The 12,020-nt window shown below is 30.4% G+C and overlaps 1 protein-coding gene across 1 annotated transcript in view; it reads left to right on the forward strand.

Annotated features, from left to right (window-relative positions):
* Positions 1 to 12,020, forward strand: part of Eip93F (Ecdysone-induced protein 93F) — a 57,290-nt gene that overhangs the window by 10,913 nt on the left and 34,357 nt on the right. The window lies entirely within an intron of this gene.

Below are 12,020 nucleotides of genomic sequence, written 5' to 3' on the forward strand. Positions count from 1 at the left end.
AGTCGTTCGGTTTCTTGTCCATCTTCTTCTCTGATCTACTCATGCCAGAAATAGATGCATTTTAAATAGTTTTGCATTATTACTATATGTATTAATGTAAGCCTTATTTAGTTACTTTTTTTATTTGTAATTAGAAATTCTTTGGAGTATTTTTTTATTATATAAGGGGATATAAGGGAATCTCGATCTGATTTTTAATGTACATTTATACAATTTGAAAATCTTAGTAATTTTTCATTTCAAATATAACTGTATCTTATTTTTAAATAATGTATATACATAACTTATTATACAGTTGAAATCAACTATTTTTGTGATTGTAATTCAAATTTAAATAAAAGTAACTATAATATTTGCATAATGTTTGTATAATTATGTAAATATTAATTAAACTCAATTATAATACCTTCGAGATGATAAGGGTGCCGAGTGTTCAAAGATTTTCAATTAATTTGAAAAATTTGAATCATTAAAGTGGAACAAACAGCATGAATAAAAATGTGTTTTTAATTTATTGTGAATAAAAGATTAATAAAAGGAATAGCGCACGCGCTAAATAAAATAATAAAGCTAAGTAAGCGATTTAGTCGAGAAAAATAATCGGTAGCTTGTTGCTGCATGTTTAAGGGAATCAATCGTTTGGTGATTGGTACCGTTATTTAATGGTCCAGAAAAAATCCTTAAAATCGGTTCGATTAATTTAACTATATTCGACACTTATATTCTCGTGTATCTGTGTGCTTTATCGGTATCGATGAGAGCTATTACATTTTCGCGAATTAGAGGATTTGACGGCTACCTGGTACTTCTTTCGTCGCAGTCGTACTGCTATATGCTATTGCCTTCGATCTCTGATATTTGGCAGTAGCTCGGTGAGTCGACCGACCACTTCACTGCTTTTTGTATTATCACGATTAGCATGTAACTTAATTTCAGCTTCAAATTTTGTTTAAATAAAGTATACTGATGCTGTTTAATGTTTTTCTAGTCTTCGATGCAGATTTGACGTTTAGTACATACAATTGTTCATTGAACTCACTAGATTATAGGATTTATTAAACCCGTAATCAGACTGTCGTTAGAGAAAATATTAAACCTAATTGAGGACGTGCAATGTACATAATAAATAGAAGGTAAAATATATTTTTAGGAAAATCGAAATTTGCATTTTCGAGCGAATTGCTCATTATTTTTAAACTAACCGAACGAATAATAAATGTTTGATAAAAGTAGACAACAACTGATGTCTATACATTACTTTCATATAGGTGACATTAGTGATAATAATAATACTTCATGAAAAAGAGAAAAATCCAGGTTTGGAATAACCTTTTCAAAGTAACAGAGTAAAGTGCCTCCCTAGTTCGCGCAGCGTAGCAATAAAACACGTCATAAAGGAAGTTAAAGACTAGGAAGCCAGAAGAAGTTTTTTTCCTTAAGATAGAGCTACGCTTCTCTTCTAAAAATTCTGAAACTCCGAACAAGGAAAGGAGTTCAGCTCGTGCGGTCCTATAATCTCAAAAATTACATCTAATACAAATCCCTTACGACTTAACCAGGCTTCGAAACAATCACACTCTTAACTCTGGACAGTCACTTCATTTTTTCCTAATTTTTTCTCGTCCGACTTCCATTTGAAAAGGCAACCGAGAAAATAAGACTTTACAAAGAAAAAGGGTCACATAGTCCGACTTTTGAGCTTTATAAGGCAATAAAAGACGTGAACTGAAAGGCTTACTTACGCCCTGTAAGATAAGATTTCTGTCTACATCTTACGTCTTCTGCTCCATCATCACCTTCCAGAGCCGTATTTTCCAGGACGCACGATTTTACCTCTGTCATTCGTCCATTGCAGTTCACTTTTATTTCGCACCCATACCCTTTCATGCCTCTATCTCACTCGCTTCCTGGCAGTTATTCAGTTCGAGAAAAGCTTATACCCGAAAGTCATCTTTTTTAAACTATCTATGTCCTTACAATGTTTCTGAGTAGAAAATTTTACCTCCAACTGAAACGACTTTCCACTTAATTTCAATCAAAGGATATAAATCAATAAATTCTATTTGATCATTTCAGTTTAATGCAAATAAATAGGCTAATTAAATAACTCGTCGTGATACCAAGCAGCGTTTTAGCTAATATCGAACTCTGTTAACTTTTTTATATAAGCCGTTATTTATACAGAATACGTAATAAGATATACTTATTTGTATCATTACTATTAAAAAAAAAAAATTGTATGAAATACATTAGAATTAAATCTTGAATCGAAATGACGATGAATCACACCAAGGAAATATATTTCTCTGAAAGTTATCTTCCAAAGTTAGCCAAACACCTGGGCATCACAGCGGCCAACCGCGAACCGAAGCACAAAAGTAATCTTGCAAAAGCAATGTTCATCTCCCGAGAGTAATGAAATTTTGAAATATTGATCCCCCCCCCTACCTTAACACGGTCTGAAAAGCGAAATCGTTAAAGGCAAAAAAGGCTAGCCCCACCAAGTTCCTCCTCCGTCTTATCTGCCGACGGATGGCGAGGAAAGAAAGAAAAAGGGCGAGCCCGGCACGGCGCACCACCCAATGCAAGGATGTGCAAGAGCCTACGCCCTTATGTATACGTGCCGCACGCGCATTCCATGAAATGGTCTTTTGCTTTCACGTAACCCTGGATTCTTCTAGAAATCGGATCATCCGCTGATGAGGAAGAGGTACGATTGAAGGTTGGCACACCGTTGCGATGGCTTTTTTTATTAACCGACAAGTTAGGACTACATAAAAAGGAAATAACGAGATGCGGCGGAGAAAAACGAAGTTGAAAGAAGGAAAGAGGAGAGTGCGCCGTGCGGGTAGGGGGACCAACATAAGAGGGGAGGGATGAGCAACCGTCGTAGGGTGGGCAGTCATCGTTAAGAGAGGCATAAAAAAGCAGAACTGCGCGGCGCTACTAGCGGTCACCCCCTACATTTACCGTCCGCTCCTCGTAGAAGTAACAATAAAAATTCGCGAGTACTTCCTCTCCTTCCCGGTCGGACATATATGTTCGTTGTGTTTTCTCAGCCTCCTCGCAGACGCGGACAGGCAACTGAGGGGGTGACAAGAAGGCGAAAGAGAAAAAATCGCGCGGCGGGGTATGAAAGCTGTGCAAACAGTGGGCGAAGAAGCGAAACAGAAAAATGAGGGTACGCTGGTAGGCTGGGGAGGGGGAGCTCAGGCACTAGGGTGGGGGCCGAAAGAGCACCGTGCGTAATGAAACGATATTGAGTAGCCCCTTCGCCCGCGCATCGCTCCACCCTTGGTGGGGAATCGTCTTCGGTCTCGCGGTCCACCCCTCTACCGATTGACCTCGCTTCGTCGCGGCAACGCGGGGGTGGGGGCCAACGAAATCGCACGGGTCTGGTGGGGAACGGCGCCGATGCGTCGGCTGGCGGGGGGTTAGGAGCCGGCTGCCCGAGTTAAATTGACGAAAATGACGCACACGGCTTCTTCCCTCTACCGGCGTCAACGCGTATCGGGGGCACCTACACTGTTACCGCCTCCGTCACCGTTTTCCTACCTTTACCCGCAACCGGCTCTCCTCGCGTTTTATCGAAACCAGCGCGAGAACGGACGAAGGAAAAGAAAAAACGAGAAGGCGGAAGGATGAAAAAAGAAGGAGGCGCACCCGGAGCCGATGACGCCCTTTCGCTCTGCTTTTCATATCCCCGCGGAAGACGCCTTTCGAGCGGCGGACTCCTTTGGCGCGATCGCTTACCGTGGGAGTGCCAAGTTTTCTGCACCCCACAGGTGCTGCGGTGCAACTCTCCACGACGAGTCTCGAAGCCGTGTTGCTCTCTAACCCCAGCGAAGGATACTTCGTTGAAACGCTTTGCTATTGCGGACGCCGAGGATGAAGCAAAGCAAATAGAAACGCGTAACCCTACTAGTCGACTACCGAACCAACCTGGAAGGCTTTCGTTGTAAGTGTTCAGAATTCGCGGGTGTTCCATCATTTTCTTCTTAGCTGCTACAATTTCAAGCTGTGAAGTGAATATATTAAACTCGCTTGGTTAATTTAATGTTTTCACCAATACTTTTTCGGAAAGAAAGGGTTTATTTTGTTTGTTCCTTTTCATCAATTATGCGAAAAGAAACTTCGGACAAAATTAATTAATTTTTTTCATTTTCACAAATCCCATTCGAAAGAAATAAACAGATAAAAAACAACTCAATATCATGTGATACAATTAGATAGTGCCCTTCTATATTAGCAATTTGGAAATTAATAGTTTTAAAACTACATCAATAGTATTAGCAATATTATTATTATTATTATTATTATTATTATTATTATTATTATTATTATTATTATTGCTTGCTTGCATACAAGTTTTGTAATAAGCTTATTTTTCATTATTTATACGAATTATTAATACCGATAGGAATGAATTTTACGTTTTCTATTTTAGTATCTTAATTGCCCTCACCTTCTTAATTTGTGTGTTAATATTACATTATTTAAATATATGCAATAAATGTTATTAATTACTATTTTTCACACCAATAAGCTATAATAAAAGCAAATATAACAAATATATTTCCATTAATAATTACTGAAATTAAGATATATCTATATAGTTTTTAAAATATTAACGCTGTTTAATACATTAATACTAAATATTGGCTTTTCGAAAGAAAGGTAATATATACACTGGCAAATATAAATTTTATAATACAGATAAATATTACTTGGAATTTAATAGTAATTGGTTTTTTGCATTAAAAATAAAATGTGTTCAATTAAAGTACATTAAAATCTAGTAAATTTAATCCGATTCATTGTTCCATTTAAAAAGACCATTTTTATGCAACAGATTTTTTAACATTATATTTTAAATAAGTAACGTATATTAAATTTAAAGTAAATTACATTTACATTTATAAGTTTATTAACAAATTGAATTTATCAGCTATAACTAATTAAAGAAATCTATTTTTAATTTTCATTAGGATTGGCAATTTTTTAAGGGTATGAATGCAATTAATTATTTTATTCAGTTCAGATCTCTTGTTTTTTTTGTCGTAATATAAAATTTTTGTATTTTTATGAAAATTTATTGACAATATACTGACACAATAAAAAAACTAGAGAATATACGTATGTGTCTCACACAATTATCGTCCATACATATTCCTCATTTTGTCTTGCGTCCGTTCCTCCATCCAACGTTGCTTTTTTATCCGACATCAGCAGCTTCGCTCACTTTCTCCCAACCATTCTAGACCCTTCTTTTAGTATGTATTTATGTTTCTCTTTCTTTTACTCTTCAAAATTACTCATTCGAATAATCACTTTAATTTCTTTATTTTCGAAAAGGTGAACATATATATCTACAATAAGTATTGTTCCGATTTAGTCATCAGATTCATGTAGCGTAGATTAATTTATTTTAAAATATTTTTGAAAAATTATGAGACGCAGAGGAGCTAAATTAATTATTATTGTGCCTTTTTTATAATTATCAATATTCCTTTGACTATTAATTACAACAATTGCTCTATTTATAATTCAAGTACGTTTATTTTAAAAAACAAAAAAACATTTTACAAAAATAATAATCAAGTCACTTTAGAATATTAAATTAAGTGTGCACATTTAATTTTATTTAATAATGATTGTATTTGATTATAAAGAAAAAACATTCGAAAAGGAAAGTGAAAGTAAACGCTCGCTTCATGAAACAGAACTTCTTTCCCAATTTCAAATAATAATAATTCATAATAACAAAGCATCGCATGTAAATAAAAAGTTGTATTTCACTTTACTAGAGTAAAGATTGCGTATTCCGGTCAGCAATAATTTTGTATTGTCCATAGCATGAAAAAATTGAGCCGACAAGAAACTTTTAATCGTTTGAAATATGCTATTGGATATTAGGAGACTAAGAGCTATTAAATTTAAGAAATTTTATGGAGATAAAATGCACGATCATCCAACGTTAGACTACTACAGCTGCGACAGCAGTACGCGCGCGTGCTTTTCCACACGCTTAACTTCATGTCTGTTCGCTCTTTTCTTCTTTGTATGCATTGACATATGTATGTATACGTGCACACTTTCAACTCCTGTGAGTCGCAGTTCTTCCGAGTGAGATCACTCATAGCCCTGTGGAATGTCGGTAAATTGTTGCGCTTCTGCGTTTTATACCACTTCCCTCTCTCCCGTTTACTTAGCCTAAGGCCTTCCTTCTATTTTTTTTCTATACTATCTATTCCTTTCGTTTCTTTATTCTCTTTTTTAATTCTTTTAAAGTTACAACTTTTCAATTTTTATAGTAAGTCTTTTCAAGCGTTATGGATTAGGCTTTCAACGTTCAAATAGTCTTGTCCCAAAGTTACTCATAACATATTATTGCGATAAAAAATTTTCCAATTATTCGACTAGTCTTATAATACTTCATGAGATTTTATTAGGATTATTGAAAATTACATTTATAATTTTTAACAATTAAAAATTTACCATGAAGAATATATAAATTTTAAAAACATCTACATTCTACAATGTTTAATCTTAATAATCTTGGACAAATATAAAATAAAATCTTCTAATTCATTAATAAAAATATTAAATTTTTGAGCATTAAACATATTAAATAATATTTAGACGCATTGTTCAATGCTTTTGTGGAATGTAATTCTTATTATATTAATTTACATAGACTATTGTAGATAATAAAATAATTGCACATTTATAACAGAATCTAAATCATTTAACGAAGAAATGTGTAAGATATTAGCTTAAACTTTGATTGAAAGTATATATTTGTAGATGTAAGTAACTATTTATAGTATTAAGTGAAACTGTGAAGACTTTATTTTGAGTAGAATTCATTATTTCAGAATGATTTTGTACTACTCTTTTACAATAGAATTGTAAAATTTACTTCTTTAATTATATAGCTAATAATAAAATAAAAAGTGACAACAAACTTTTATTATACTTTTATTATACTTTTATTATTAAATATTGATGTTATAAAATAAATAAAGCATACATTTAATTAAATATTATTAATTAATTTTATGAAATCGTTAATTGTATTGTAAAATTAGTATAAGTCTTTTAATGATTGCATATTGATTACATGGAAAGGCGCATCATTAAGGAATGCATTATTCAGACATACGTACTATCTGCCAACTCTTCAAGATCTCATATTTACAGGCGTAAAATAAAGTTATTACTCAGCAGTACAGAAAAGCTACAATATTTTTTTCGCATCTGTAATAACAACCAAAAACCCTAACAAGTAACTCATGAGCCATAAAATCAACTCTGCTGCGTAGTGACTAGTTGTATAAACACCAGCATATTCTGAACTCCAGAGCAAGAATCGAGTAATTTGAACCCTTCACATACATTTATCTCAGACTAACAGATAATATGCTGTTGAATTGCACCGTTTTCAAACATACATTTATAAATTGATTTTTCATTTGCATTAAATTAGACTGACTTTCGACAACAAAATAGATTAAATGTACTCTAAAATCATTTCATTAGCCATATTTCGGCAAATATTTCAAAAGGCCATAATGCATACCATATATAACATTGTACCTACATAATGTTCCTCTGGGTAATACAGTATATATATATATATATATATAGTAACTATTAGAATATCCACTAAATCATGCTATAAATGCTATAAAGTACAAGCACTAGGTATAAATGGGTCAGTGAGGCAGGCGGTATCGGATTTCCGTTTACTTAGCGATGCTGTGACACAAGTTACGTGTATGTGTAACTGATATCTACTGTATTTAATAATAAATGAAATAGAAGCTTTTCAATTAATATTAGAAAATATGTGGTGAAATTTATTTCGATTAGTAAGATATGAATAAATGACTTAGAAGGTGCATAATATAACTCATATTATGCCGTTACCCACGTCATTGTTTATTATTTTCTTTACCAGGCCATATATGGCAATCGAACAATAAATAAAATAAAATTATTTATGTTCATATTTTTCGAAAAAAATTTTTTATATATTACAAATAAAAAATAATTACATATAATTAATTATGTAACTATCATTTAAAGCATATTATAAAATTTATATTTATCTTTTAATATTACAGGCTAATTTATTTTAAAAGTTATTTTTTTTAATTTATGTTTCTAATTTTTCTCTATATATCATTAGAAATATTATAATACATACTTACTTGGAGCACTTATAATTGTTTATAAAATTGAAGGCCACATAAATTTTAACTATATTATTTTAATCTATTTATTCCTTAATAAATTAATTAAATAAGGCTATTTTTTAACAAGTACCTCACTTATTTTGTTTTTTTTTTTTAACAACTTAATTAAGCCAAGCACATTAATTAAATTTTATTATCAAATATATTGTAACTTATTTAAAAATATTTTTGTAAAATTTAATCATTAAAAAAAGATTCACCTATATCAATAATCACCTATCAATGTTAAATTTTTAAAAATAAATAGCGCGTGCTATACAACTTGCACAGAGAAAAACTTATGTCTTTGCATTCGTAATCTTTGTAGAGCAAAAAATCCGGTTTGTTTCGTAAATTATCTATTAAATGAGTAAGTGATTATTAAGTAGAAATATAAACTATATTTTTATTCATATAAAATTAATGTTTGCTCGGACACTTTTTTAAATATTTTAATTCGATAGTTATTATTTAAATGTCCTTGGGAATTATTTATTTTGTGGTTTTAGTTACTTAAATTTTATAACAATACATAAAGTATTGACACAAATTAATAATTATAATTATAATAGTTATGTAGATTATAAAAAAAATAACATCATACAATAAGAGTTGTATAAACAGTAAGTACAAACTTCACTTAGGCAATTTCTCTATTGTCAACACATCGAACTGTATGATATTTATTACTAAATGACATTTTAAAGGACGTGTGATAAATTATACCGATCAGTGCAACTATCATTGTTCACTTGTAAATTCAATAATAAAAAAAGTAGAAAAAAAATTAAAAATTCAAGAATAAATTTAATTTAGTGTATATTTATATAACAATATATTTAGATATCAAAATATAGATTTAGTAACGATAAATGCAAATAACTAATAATCATTTTAATTTATTTTCTATACGTTGCAACGAGACGATAATTACTTATCAAATCAAATCAATTTTTAATATAAATATGACGATTCTTAAATAAAAATATGAGAAAAGGTAAAGACTAGGAAAAAATATGTAAATAATTTACAGATGATATTTCATGGTCAAATAACAATGAGTATAAATGTAAAACGGAAGATGAAAATCTGAGATTCGAGAATAAGAAAAAATGACGCCTACGATCATGAGGAGGAAGAAATAAAGCTCATATGTATACAAATTGTCGCTGCACAAAACAGGAGAGAATGAGAGAGAGAGAGAGAGAGAGAGAGAGAGAGAGAGAGAGAGAGAGAGGAGACAGGTAATGCGAGGTCAGTCTCACATATTCATAAGAATTTTGGTGTGCACATACGTCCCTGCACATTTATTTACACATTCATTTTCATATTTATTTGCACATTTGTGTGTGCGACTATGAAATAAAATCAGCATTCAGCTTGGTGTGATTATTACGTGAAAACGTAAGACATAGAGACATCAGTAACTGAATGAGAAAAAGAGAGAAAAAGAGAGAAGCCTCTCCGACTCACTTCAGCATTGTTGTTCCGCTATTTGACTCTATATTTTACTTGCATCCTGTGCAGATTTCTAAGTGCAACATGTGTAAGTACATTTTTGCTATAAGACACATGGGACGGTTTTGAGATCGAAGAAGTTTATTCTTTTTTTGCATCTATTAAAATTTTTATATACTTGGGATAGTATAATTAACACACGTTCATAATTAAAAAAAGTTGATATTATATTTCTTATAATATTCATTAAAATTCATTAACTCCGTAAACAGAAATAATGGCAAACTTACAATAATCTTGATTTATTTGAGATAGTTCTACTTAAGTTAATTTTATCTGTCAAATAATTTGATTATTTATTATTTGGCAGAGAATTAAAAATATATTCTATAGAATTAATTTACATAAATACATAGATTCTATATTAAATATAATGGTTGATAAAATAATTCAAAATCATATAGTTTTAATTATAGTGGCATCAACACATGTGTTGGAAACTAAATAAAAAAAATTAAAATCTAAATTAAACAACATTCAACATATTTAATCCTATTTTTATTTTAACTTAAAATATTAAGTTTTCTACAAAACTCACATAAAACTTTGTATAATGTAATATTATTCTACAATTTAAAAAATGAATATAATAATTATAATTACATAACTTCAGAAAATCTACATAATATGTTCTTGTATAGAATTACTTTAATAACAAACTATTCTGTAGAATACTTTATTTAGAAGCGTACTAAAATTCGTATATCAATGTGGTTATTCTTTGATAATATACTATAAAAAAGTATTTTAGTTAAATTTAATATTAATAAAAAAAAGTTTCTTGAAATTCATTAATATTGTATTTATATTATTCTTTAATAATTGATTATGTAAAGTGTATAATTTGTGCATACATAAAATATATATTTTGGTATTATTTTATTAATAATATACAACTGATATAATCCATCGATACAAAATTTTCAATGATTTTATCAGTAATTATAGAATAATAAACAGTTGAATCTTTCATAAACAGTCAATTGACAATATGATATACTATTCATATAAATATTATATACTTCTTTTTATAATAATAAATAAAACAGTCAATAATTATCTAATTAGTTACATAATAAAATGTAAAACCATATAATTAATTTTTATATTTAAAATATTAATATACGTGAAAAAGATTTGCATATACAAATAGAATTATTATAAACTATTATTAGATTATATTCTGAAAACATAAATTCATTGATTTAGATACAAAAATATACGAGTTAAAAAATTATTATTTCTGTTAATGAATAATTTAAATAAATAAAATATGTTTATGAGAAATTTGTAAGATAATCTTGATATATTTTGCAGGTTGATCACGAAAAAATTAATTTATTATACGAATTATACATTATCTAAACTATATCTAGAGCAAAGTAAAATAAATGAACAATAAATTACGAAGTAATTTCTTTTTTGTAATTTATAATACATAATATATTTTCATTCATAATCTCAATCTTAAATATAAAAATTATAATAATAACAACACGTGTATATTTGCAATTAATTCTTAGATTTAAATTTCCCTTTATCAATAGAATTTGAAATTGTCTAGCTTTAAATAGATTTAACAATTTAAAATTAAAAAAATTGATATTATGTGACAGATATTAATAAGAACAGTAATAAAGTTGTTGTACACAAATAAAAAAAGATTCTATTTAAATTTCCAACATACATAGTAAGAGACAAATATATGTGTTGAACAAACCGCTTGTAAAATTCACAAAATAATTAAAGTAGATAAGAAGCGAGATTATAAAAAAATAAAGAAATATTAGATACAAATTACGAAAAAGAATACTGAAGCAGAATAGTAAGAAAGCAAGAAAGAGCGAAATCGCTTTAAGGTAATTGCTTATAACACAAGCATACACATTGAGTGCTTTCTTTGAGATATTAGTTACGATACAAATCCATCTAAACAGTCACCATAAAATGGCGGATCCCCTGATTAATACATCACAAACACTGGAACAATACATGAGTGGCCTCATACACATGCCTACACCTACTTGCTTTGCCTCTGCTATGTTTCGGGTCTGACGTGCTTCTGGCTTCCGGACCGGATTAAAGAGCGGGGCAACGTGCGTGGGCCCCACCACCGTTTTTCTAAGCCAGCGCACGATTGGCCGTGGCTCCAAGTTTAGGAGTCCTTTCCCGTGTCGGTCGGAAGTTTAACGGGGAATCGAGAGGGGCTAAAATTACGGAGGCTCTCTCATTGGCCGGGGTTGTTGAAGCCATTTGATTTTT

The sequence above is a fragment of the Ceratosolen solmsi genome, unplaced genomic scaffold, assembly GCF_000503995.2.
Source record: "Ceratosolen solmsi marchali unplaced genomic scaffold, CerSol_1.0 scaffold30, whole genome shotgun sequence".
NCBI classification, from domain to species: domain Eukaryota; kingdom Metazoa; phylum Arthropoda; class Insecta; order Hymenoptera; family Agaonidae; genus Ceratosolen; species Ceratosolen solmsi.